We start from the raw sequence: 12,746 nt of genomic DNA on the forward strand, positions 1-12,746 counted from the left end.
TGCAAGCGTCTTCAGTCTCTGACGCAACGAGCAGATCGTCGATGTATTGCACCAGAACGGAGTTCTCTGGCAACACAAGACCTTCAAGATTCTTTTTCAAGATCTGATTGAAGATAGACGGGCTCTCCGTATACCCCTGTGGGATACGACACCACGATAACACATGATTCTCCAGCCGAAAAGCAAAAAGAAATTGGCTCTCCTCATGCAGAGGAATCAAGAAGAATGCTTGACACAAATCAATCACTGTGAACCATTCAGCTTCACATGGGATCTGAAACAAGATCACAGACGGATTCGGTACCACTGGACAACACGGAATGACTATCTCATTAACTTTTCGCAGGTCTTGTAAAATCCTGAACTTCCCACTCGTTTTCTGTAGTCCCATGATAGGTGAATTGCATGGGCTACCCATGATCCCCTTTAGAATTAACTGCTTTATCATCGACTCGATTACAGGTTTGATCCCTGCAATAGTTTCAGGTGACAGCTTATACTGAGGCGTCCTAGGAAATTCTACATTCGGCTTGATCTGAATTTTTACTGCGTCTATGCCTTTGACCAATCCGATCTCTTCTCCCACACATCACATCAATTGACACAGAATGCCTCAGATCGAGTGGAAGTTCCTCCACTGTCAGCGCTGGATACATTTCTATGCACACCCGCTGATTCGCAACCTTAAAGGTCGCATCATCATCCCTTGTCTGTACTTCCACTCCCTTTGGGGTACAATAAATGGTGCAATTCAGCTTGTGCAACAGGTCTCTACCTAACAGGCAAACTAGACTGGAATCACACACCACAAACTGGTGCCGATCTCTGAAATTTCCTACCTTTACCGGAATTGGCTCCGTCAATGGACTAGTCAGTTTCTTGTTCGCTACACCAACGACTTGGATTGATTGTCCCGAGAGGGGTAGGTCAGGGACTACTGCAGATCGTACAGTAGACCGAGTAGCGCCAGTGTCAACCCAAAGGGTTGTAGGGGGACCATCAATGTCTGCTTCCACAAATGGTCCCCTCTGATCTACCTCTAAGACTGCTCCAAACGCGCAGTCCTCTTCCCCTCTCGAGCACGGTCGTGCCAACGGGTCTGGACCATATTGCTCACTCCCTTCGAACATGGGCATCTGTAGGTAAGTTTGGACTCCCTGTTGCATATTCGGTATCCTAGATGGTTGAGGAACCTGCATCTGCGGAACACCAGACCCCCCTTTGACCATCTTCGGTCGAGTCACTGTAGGGAACATGTCTGCCACAGGAACCTGAACTAACTCTCCTTCTTGCTGTATCTGATTTAACGGGTTCAAAGGACACTTGCGTTTTCAGTGTCTGATCTGGTGACAAAGATGCCACGCAGTGGTATTTTTCAATGTCACCCCATCCATTCCTGTCTTAGGATCAATTGACTTTGGTCTTCCCTGACCTTGAGCATTCTGATTTCCTCCTTGATTATTTCCCTGTTTTCCTCCTAAAGTCCCTCCATTAGGCTGTCCCTGAGCTGTTTGCATCTGGACAAGCATCAATTTGTCTTTCAACTTCCTGTGCTTCAATTCTATCTCATCACTACAGTACCTAGCATACCGTAAAATCTCATCCACTGGCTTATTCTGCCAACAAATCAAATGCTGCTGTATCATGAGACTAACTTCTGGCCTCAATCCCAGCACAAATTTCGAAACAAACTGTCCCATGTCCTTCGTGTCTAACACGTCTAATCCACTGTATTGTTTAAACGCCTACAAAAGTCTCTCATAAAACTCATGCACTGTCTCTTTTGGCTCTTGCACCGTTCGATCTATCTTCACCCAATCAATGTCCTGAGGTGAGATTTTCGACTTCAACCATGTGATCACCTGCTCGAACTTTTTCATTACTATGGGCGACGGACCATTCGAGATTTGGTCCCTGTCAAGGTCTGAGGTTGGCCACTCAACAGCAATTTTACATGCTGACCATAAATCACTCGGAACCACAATGTCAAATAATGTGTTCAAATCAACCCACAACACCTTCGAGATTTTGACAAACCGTTCACCTTGCTTGTACCATTCCACGGGCTTCTCCCTTAACCGAGGAAAATCATTTGTGAATGCAGCCAAATCACTCCTACTCCAAGGTACATGCACATATCCTCCATTCTGCACCTCTCGTAACGGGAAATTCCCTATTTCCGTCATCCCTCCACCTGGGGGTGGCGTCTCTCCTATCGTTCTCCTCGAACTTTTCTTCTTGGACTATCTTTCTTCCCACTTATCAAGCATGATCCATGCACGCATTGCTATGATCAAATCCTTGATATGAGTTCTCAAACCCTTGACTCTCTTTTCTTCCAATTCCCGATCACTATACTGCAATCTATGACTTCCTTGCAATGATTTCGTTTTGGACAAGTCCACATCATACTTTTTGGCCAATTCTGACAACTTCTCATGTGCAGTTCGTGCCTTGCGAGTCACATCCTTCGCTACAAAGAGTAACTCATCTTGTTCGTACATGCATATTCTCTCAAGAGGCAAATTCCCACTTATGATCTCATCTACCTCTGCCTTTAGCCTCACAACACCTAACATTTTCCCCTTCAGGGCTCCCTTCAGTACTTCCCTACAAGCTGCACCATCCCTTTCATCATAATCACATTCCCGTTCCTGAGATCAACTCTCTTCTGACATACTCATAGGAAATGAACGATTCACTATTGTGCCTCGTTCACTTTCTGCTGTTCTCACACTCTGATTCTGATTCCTCACCGGTGATGCCCACATCCGCAGATGAGATCTTGACTCGGCCAAAGACCTCGGCCTCACTGGTCTCGCCTCTGTCTGTCCCCCAAAGGAGTCTGCTGTAGCTGGCAATGGCGTACTCCATTCTATAGGCTTTTGAGTTTGCTCCATTCCGCTCACTGATCCATTTCCTTCAATCGCACTCCTCGTTCCTACAACTGACTGCACTGAGCTTCCAACTTTCTCTTGATCTGGGTCGTAAACAGAAACAAGGGGTCCAATGGTGACCGGTACCTTTAGAGCATCCGGTAACCGCGCACCTCTCCCAACCTCTGTGCTGGCTACAGGCTGGTTTCTAGTACTCTCAGCTTCTGTCGAGATCTTCCCTTCTATTCTCACTTCCGACTGAGTCGGTACTCCACTATTCCCTTCTGACTGAGCCGATTTTCCTTCGCAAAGATCGGGATTGTATGGAGGTGGTCTCTCAGACAACAGCCTCTCTAGTAGACTATCATCTGTATCACTGTCATCATCATCATCTACACTCTTTACCTTTGAGCCATCAGTTTTCACCAGTAAGGGATATAACCTGTCTCCCTCTATTGTTTGCACTCTCCACCTTTTCTCTTCTGCATCCCATCTTGCATTCTGAAATGCCTTAATCGACTTTTTCACCCTCTCCTGACTTCGATCTTGCTTCCTGTCATGTGCTGCTCTGATCCATGCATGCAATGCTTCAAACTGAGTTGGTCTCGGCAAAGGTCGTAATGCCACCATCACAGATTTCAACTGATACAACACTTCCAATCTAAATGAGCCATATCGCGGGAAAGCTAACTCTCCTTCACTCTGGGTCATCTTATACCAATTTTCAAGCCAAATTATAGTATGCAACCCCACATTTCTTGCCATATAATGCGCTGGAGTATTCTCGGGAGGGGCCTCTTCTCCCCCACGAGTAACCACATGTTTGTCACCTCTGCACAATTCTCGGAAAACTTTAAAACACTTCATGATGAACGAATTTCAATCGCACACAATGTTTTCGTTTACTTCCTGATGTCGAACCCCACCAATAACAGCGCGACTCTCACCAACCGACCTATCGCAGCGCGGCACCTTCTGATGTCACCCGTCCTCGCTTGCAGCCGTTCCCTTTCTTCACAACTCACGTCTCACCCTTGCATTCATCCCATTCATACGCTGAAATAACCGTTTGTCCCAAACAAGTTACTTCTCTGACTGTCCGTCCACAGTCTCTCAAAGTTGTCGACCTCGGTTGGCAACTGTCTGTCCACGTCCGGCCAGACAATCACCTCTGATAGGTTACACATACTCAAATTCCACATACAACAACCCACGACCAGCGTCGTTTTCTCTTGCACTCACACATTCGCTCCCCCTATCTCGGTCTAGGTGATCGATGACGTCTCACGATCCCCTTTCGGTGGTCAACAAAATCTACCTCGGGTGTCTTCTACACCACAATCGCTTAAGCTACTCGTCGAGTCTAAGACTTTACCGGGCTGCGCGCACTCTCAGCCTGATCTTACAATCACTCAACACTCACTCCAACTCCACAAGATGTCGATCATTGTCATATTAAAACGTATTGTAACATGAATAAAACAAATTCTGAGAAAATACCCATAACACAGATGGTATCTAAAGATACCAGGTGTCTGATTGAATGTATGACATTACAATGCAAACATTTAAAACGCATGCCTTTACAACTCAGGTTTTACATCACAACATCCATTACAATGCATGATTTTGCAACGCATGCCATCATAGCGCATTTTTAAAAACTACATTTACTACGCATGTCACTACAATGCATACCATAACAACGCATACCATTACAACGCATATTACTTTTAGGGCAACAGTAGGGTAAGTGTTGGATGGTGTAGGGGTAAAAAATTACTATTCCTACTCCAGTGAGTGCAACAGTAGGGTAAGTGTTGGATAGTGTAGGGGTAAAAATTACTATTCCCACTCCAGTGAGTGCAGCAGTAGGGTAAGTGTTGGATAGTGTAGGGTTAAAAATTACTATTCCCCATTACTTACCTTATAATGCGTTGCAATGGCATGCGTTGTAGTGACATGCATTGTAATGGCTGCGTAGTAATGGCATGCGATGTAAAGGATGTTGCCCCTTCACCTCAAAAGCTTAGTACTCAATCAAACCTGATCTCCTTTCTGGAATATTGGCTCTGGTTTTCTTTTCTTGTCTGCATGAAACTTACAACGCTCCTTAACTCGGGCCAGGTTGTTAGTGGCTGACTCATGAACCTCTGTCATGTGTTGAACCAAATCTTTCACAGCCTGTACTGCAACTTCTTGGATTCTCACTGTGGAATTCGGGTGTGTGCCATAATTCAAAAAGAACGGAGAATATCCAGTAGAAGTATTCTTCGCATTGTTATGTGCAAATTCTGCCATCCAAAGGATATTTGACCAATCTACTTCTTGATCTAACAGGAATAATCTTAAGTACTTTTCTAGTTCTTGGTTGGTTCTTTCAGATTACCCACAGTTTCTGGGTGGTAACTAGTGGAATATCTGTTTTACACTCCCAAATCCTTAGTGAGGGCCTTCCAGAAATGGGACAGAATTGGGAACCTCGGTCTAAGATTATGATTTTTGCAATACTGTGTGCTCTTACCACATGCAAACCAAATTGAGTAGCTAATTGTTTTGTGGTGGGTGTTCCTTTTAGCCCTACAAAGTGTGCCATTTTAGAGAAAGCCTTCACCATCACTAAGATTGAACTGTAACCTTTGAAGAGAGTAGGTCTACAATTAGATCCATTGTAACGGTATGCCAAGGATAAGGATTAATTGCCATTGGCTGAAGTAAGCCCAGAGAAGCTTGTCTATCTGATTTTCTACATGCACAAGTCTCACAAGCCTTTACATACTGATGAATATCCTTAGTCAGAGTTGGCCACCAGCATTGTCTTTTGACTAACTCCTCTGTCTGATGAATTCCTTGGTGTCCTGCCAACAGGTTGTTGTGACAGTCGTTTAAGGCCTTTTGTTGAAGCTTGAAGGTGATAAAGTACAAGGCTTTCTTGTGATATGGTAAGTGGTGTCGGATCTCCCTTAATCGTTCTTCTTGTACCCACTCTTGAAGCTCTTCTGGTGTCATTATCTTCTTAATTCCAAATGAATGACTCCCAAGTGAATTATCACAAAATCAAGGATTTTCATGCTAGACAAGATGGGTGATCGGTGTGAATGAGGATATGAATGTTGTGATCAATGTAAGATAAATATGCATTGTTCAGTGTTTGATGTACAACAACATAATTTTATCGGATGCAACTGCATGCTTTAAAATATTTTTGTTATGTCAATCACTAATAAAAATACATTTTATACTTTATATTGATGTTGTTTTGAGCCTATTATCTAGATAGGATACTAATCAAAGTTGAAAGTTTTGAGTTGATGGGGTTTCCGTACATTAACTTTAGACGGTTGCCACTTTGTTGCCCCACTCTTTCCAGTGACATTTACTGTTGCTGGTCATGAGACAGCCTTCTTCCCACCTGGGGGTAAGTGTGAACGACTCTCAGGTAGCAACACAAAGGGCCAGCTGTTGTAACAGGCGTAACCTCTCCTTGGTAGAAAAGCCAAAGATGGTGTGAGACAAAAAACAAGCTTCAAAAGGTAAGCTGCCTTAGAAGGGCAAATGGTAGTCACACACAAGAGGGGCTGCTCTTTTGATTTTGCAGACAGGCTGGCATCAGGGATGGAGAGGGGAAAGCTGTGGCCAAAGTGTTTTTTCCTTGGAAGTGTAGAGTCCTGGTAGCCACACCCCTGGAATGGACTGGAGAGCTCCACATGCCAAGAGAAGGGTTCTGCCATGTTGAGAGTGGGTAGAATGGTGTATTCTGGGTGAACTAGATTCCACACTTCACGTGAAGTCCTCACTAGGTGAGAAGGCACCTGGTAGCCTATTGGACAGTAGTCGCCTAATCCCTGAGGTTTAGAACGTGGCATAAACGTGGCACACCTCAGATCACATCTGAACTGGAGAAAGCACTGAAGGACTGCCTAGCCGTTCTCCGGGCCCAGAAAAGTGAGGCTGCGCCAAAGACTAAACTGCACCTGCTGCTCCTTTGATTAGCAAAGAGAGGACTGTTCCTCTGATGCCCTGCTTGAGGAGAAGGCACTTCTATCCCCAGACAGAAGGAGTGAATCCAAGACTCAGCTGCCTGACTTCCTGTTTCAGCTACAAGGCAGAAAAAACAGAAGAAGTCTGTCTTGGCAAGTTGGTATTCAAGAATGCCTGATCACCACTGACTGCCGGAGTGCAGCTTGGAAGACTGAGACCTGACCCTCAAAAGTTGCACTTGAGTCTGCTGGGCATGGGAGAGTCACCTGAATGCAGTGAAGAAATTACCACCAGTTGAAGTGAACCACTGGTTTATCTGTAACTAGAGACTAGTAGACCATTGGCCACTGTGTTTTGGCTATACTTCACCCAGAATTTCAGTGACATCAACCTCTGTGGCCAAAGTTGCCCCACCATGTTTGTGGACCAAGGGATGGCCCCAGAATGGCCCCTGTCACCAGCTCAGAATCCTCATCATCCTTAAGCATCCTCAGAATCCTGAATCCCCTGCAGAAGGACCCCTCTATAAAAGTCTATAGGGCTTCACTCATAGAGTTTGTAACTGGACTGGAGACTGCTTTGACTTTGAGATAACTTTTCAACTGGACCTTGTTAGTCCCTGTCACTAGCTCCCTGTTGGAGTTAGTTGCCCCAAGAGTGCCAAAGTAGTTATAAGCAACTTTATAAAATTTGTGAAGTTCCCACTATTGCGGTCCATTACAATGATTTATTGTGTTATGTGAAAACCTGTGATTTATTGTTACTTTAAAAATTCATATCTCCAGAACCCTCTGCTGGATATTTGTTGTTGAGGTGTCTATTTAAACATACAAACACAACCTAGTTTTATATACTGTTGTTGGATTTTTATTGTGTTGCGTCTTCTTCTTATTCAGCTGTTTTGATATTTCCTAAATGCTTTACACTTGCTCCTTTGAAAAAGCCTGACTGCTCAGGGCCACAGCTACCCAGATTTGAACTAAGGGTTTTCTAAACAAACCTGACTGGACTCAATATGGAATTGTGCCTTAATTACATATTGAGTTCAGACAACCATACCATATAGTAAACCACTTTTCTCAAGGTATTTCTTTACACTGCTCTGCCTTCACAACTCTCTTGTCCTGTTCTGCCATTCTCCTCTACCTTGCTACATCTCTCATATCACCTCTCTTTTTGACCCTTTCTTTCTCTTTACTGCCATTTCTCTCTCCTCTTCTGTCTCTCCATCTTTCTTCTTTCTCTTGTCCATATTATTACTTTCTGTTTCACCTGCCTCCCCTTCTCATTCCCAGCTGTCTTTCACTCACCCATCGATCCTTTCACTCATCCAAACTTTCAACCCGTCATCCATCCAGCATTTCATTCCATCCATTCATTCTTTCATCCATCTATTCATCTACCTACTCACCCATCCATCCATTTACCCTTTCACTCCAGCCATCCTTTCACCCACTCATGCATTTATCCTTTCGCTCATCATCCATTCATCTACCTCTAACACATCCATCCATCCATTCATCCTTCCTCCCCTTCATTCTTCCATCTTTTCACTCATTCATCCATGCATCTATCCATCCACCCCTTCACTAACCCACCCATCCACCATTCCATCCATTCATCTAACCATCCTTTCACTCACTCACCTCCCAACCCTTTTGAGTTAATTATGAGCCTTTGTCTGCAGAGTTGCAGACAGAAGAGACCCACCGAAAAAACCTACCCCTGCTGTAGCTGCTAAAGGGAAGGGTTGACGACACCATGTTAACAGATGTGCTCATGGTTGGATGTCTTCAATGTTTCCATGTTACTAACTGAAACAACATTCTTGATTTACTGATTTGGGCCTTGTTAAGGCTCTCTTCTACTTGGACTAATCTGTGCCGAACTACTGAGTATGGAAAGAGCCTGTCCAGTACAAACTTATGTCTGGGACATCATCGTATCTTCTGCCAATCTAGGGACCTTGGGTCTAAAGAAGCCCCCGTTCTATGAATCATTCTGTTTACCTGCAGCCTATAGTACTGAAAAGTCAAATGTGATGTATCTGCTTTAGATCTAGCACAGTCTGTCTGAGATAAGGAGCATTGTTGTTGAGCCCACCCACCTGTTACCTAACAACAGTGGCAGAGAGAGGGGGAAAGAATGAGAGATGTATATATATATGACCCAAGAGGAAGAAGTAACAGGGATGTAAGACTTGGGGTAACAGATGAGTTCCGTTTTATGCAACTAGAGCAACAAACTGACCATCGCACAACGAGGGGCAGGGGGAGAGGAAAAAATCGAGGAAGAGGAAACAGAGAAGAGGAGGAGAAGGCTACAGAAGGAGCGTCAGAATGGCAAACAAACAGATCTATACGCTCCCAAATGAAGAAGCCGGTGAAGAAATAAATGATGGAAAGACAGTTATTAACTTGAGCACAATGATTTTAACTAAAGAAGATCAATCGGTGTTAGAACTGGGACTTAGCTACTGTGATGAGAACAATTTTGACTATCCGAACAGTAGAATGGACCTATACCGATTTATTAGAAAGTAAAAGCTGTCAAAGTTACATCTAAGTCAAAGTTCACGAAATTCATCTAGAACGACAACACAATTGAATGTATTAAATGACCCCGATGGCCTGACCGTAAGTGATGCACCTGTCCTGAAAGATCTATTGACACTATCTAACAATGATGTTTCTAGTACTAACAAAGCATTAGAAGGTGACAATCCAATTGAATCCCAGACTGAGACTTTAGGAATGGAAGACCATACCCCATTCCGACTACCTTCAAGGTTTACACCACAAAGTGCATGTGATAATTTGGATATCTTTGGGGAGAATGTAACAAAGGAGTTGAAGCAACTGTATTGTAAAACTCTCCAAAAGAAGAAGAAATTGAACCAGAAGAAGTCGATGTTGCACAAAACAGTGGTTAAAATACAGAAAGATGAAGGGGTATTGGTAAAACCTTCGGACAAAGGGGGAAATGTTGTGTTATGGGGACGAGAGCTGTATAAAAAGGAAGCACTCAATCAATTGAACAATTGTGAATGTTACTCGAGGATTACCATGAAGGATTATGAAAGAATGAAGGAACAATTTTATATGAGACTGGAAGCTTGGAAAGAAGAAGAATTACTTAGTTGGGATGAATTTAAATTCATTAAACAAGAGAAACCGGTTTTACCAGTTTTCTATCTGCTCCCTAAAGTGCATAAAAGCACCACGAATCCACCAGGGAGACCCATAATTTCCTCATGTGGTAGTCTTTTTGAGAACGCTTTTAAGTACATAGATTATTTTTTTAATCCCATCGTAAGGACACTAACATCTTTTATTAAGGATTCAACAGACTTTTTAAAATGTATATATGATATACGTTGGAATGTCAATAATATGGTATTAATGACTCTCGATGTTGCCACTTTGTATACCGGTATAAGACATAGGGACGGCCTGAAAGCGACAGAATACTTTTTAAATAGAAGACCCATAAGATTTTTGAAGCAGAATTTGATGATTTGGGAATTAATGGAGTGGTGCTTGACCAGAAACATATTTTTATTTGTTGATGAACTGTTCCAGCAGGAACAAGGGACGGCGATGGGCACCTGCTTTGCCCCCAGCTATGCCAACTTACATCTAGGCTGGTGGGAGGAGCAGGTGCTCGGGGGGGCCCCCTGGGGAACTGTGGTCTAACCATATATTATTATGGGTCAGATTTATAGACAACGTTTTTGTGCTGTGGCAGGGCACAGAAAGTGAAATAGAATTGTTTGTAAATGATCTGAACCAGAATAACCTTAATTTGAAGTTTGTGGGACATTATAGTCGAACTACCTTAGACTTTTTGGATGTTAGAGTAACACCGCAGGGAGATAAATTGGTTACCACAGTATTCAGAAAGCCAACAGCTGGCAACACTATTCTTCATGCGCATAGCTCACACCCCGCACCTTTAATTAGGAGTATACCGTTCGGGGAATTTTACAGAGCGAGAAGGGCTAGCAGTGATTTGAATGAATATTCTAGAGTAGAGCAGGAAATGATTAAGAATTCATCCAAAGGGGTTATGCACCACACATTATCAATGGGGCAGCAGTTAAAGCAAAAGGTTGGAAAGACAGAAGGTGTTATTTGAACCATCTAAGACCCAGTTAAAAAAATGTGGGATGGGATCAGATTGTCAGAGATTCATAACAACTATCAACTCCGAGCATAAGGAAACTAGATCAATCTTAAACAAACATTGGCATTTGGTGAGAAATGATCCGATTCTAGGCCCCAAAATAAAAACGCATCCAGATATTACCTACAGAAAGTCCAAATCATTGAAAGATCTGATGGTAAAAAGCGAATTTCAGGAAAGGAAAGGAGGAACCGTAACCTGGTTACAACAAAAAAGATGGGTTTTAAAAAATGCCTAAAGTGCAAGGTGTGCCAACATGGACTGAATCGCACACATTTTACAACATTTTTTAACAAAATAGTGACTGTCAAAGGTTTTCTAACATGCAGGTCGAGTTTCGTAGTGTATATACTTCAATGCCCATGCTTAAAAATGTATATAGGAAGTACCACTCTACCTGTATACCAACGAATCCTGCAACATCGTACAGCAATTATCAATAAGGATAGAACTTATCCTATTGCAAGACATTTTGAATTATATAATTAGAGCAATCCCTCAAGTCTGCAGTACAGTTGTTTAGCAGAAATCCCCAAGAAAAAGAGAGGGGGGACAGGGAGAGAGAACTCAGGAAGCTTGAAACTTATTTTATTCTAGAGTTCAACAGTAAGGAGCCTCATGGTTTAAATATCGATGAGGACCTTTATACCTGTCTAAAATAAAAGAGAAAAATGAAGAGTAATGCTGCACACAAGGAAACCAGGAGCTTTTGTAAAATAATTGGATATTTTTTGATAGACATGAATTAACAAAGTTTGGATATGGAGGGATGTTGAAATTTTAATTTGACGTTAAAACACTACAATTAATTCGTTTTTAATGTTTGGATTTTGCTAGCTTTGTCATAATAGTTAGGTTGGCCGGTTTGAAAGAAAAATAGCATTTTAATATATTTTGGATGAGTACTTATTTTTTTAGAATTGATAGGTATCTAAAAATGATCCTTTCAAAATAATGAATCTTTTAATCCTGTGTTTTTTTAGATGATATATGAAAAAATGTAGGGTATTTATATATTTATTGTGGGTAAACATAAGTATATTAATTGAAACCATTTATATATAAAATTTAGTTAAAGCATTTCCACTTTTTGGTTAGTAAACAAACCGACCTGAAGACTAAAAGCACTAGCACTTTTTTTCTGATATCTAGTACTGTAGAAATGTGCAATTTTTAAATCAGGGTTGGAACTGAGTTGAAGATTATAGCACAAGCACTTTATTTTGATATCTTGTACTGTAGAGAGCATGCATTGGCACCTTTTTGGATATCTAGTACTGTAGGAATTTGCACTTTAAGTCAGTGAAGGAACTGAGTTGAAAACGAATGGAAATATGCACTGGCAATTTTTGTATAAACGTCAAAATTAATTTATGGCACTTGCCCTCCAATTGATTATCAATGGACTATTTACAATTTATATTGCAATTGAAAAAAGGATAAAGGATTTGTATGAGTATGAAACTGGTTTTTATAATGGAAAAATGACAAAAATGAGTAAGAAATTATTTTTCTACGAAATATTTCAATTTCCATGTGGTAAATGATAACGTGCATACTCCTTTTATCAGTGTTGAATACGCTTTTATAATATAAAGCTGGGAAAATGGAATACTGTTTATAAAGGTTGGCTCATGCAAAATGTTTAAAGATGGCCGCCAAATTCACAGTGAAAATATTATGTACCAAAATATAGTCCGTTGT

This window comes from Triturus cristatus, chromosome 11, assembly GCF_964204655.1.
Source record: "Triturus cristatus chromosome 11, aTriCri1.1, whole genome shotgun sequence".
Lineage (NCBI taxonomy): Eukaryota > Metazoa > Chordata > Amphibia > Caudata > Salamandridae > Triturus > Triturus cristatus.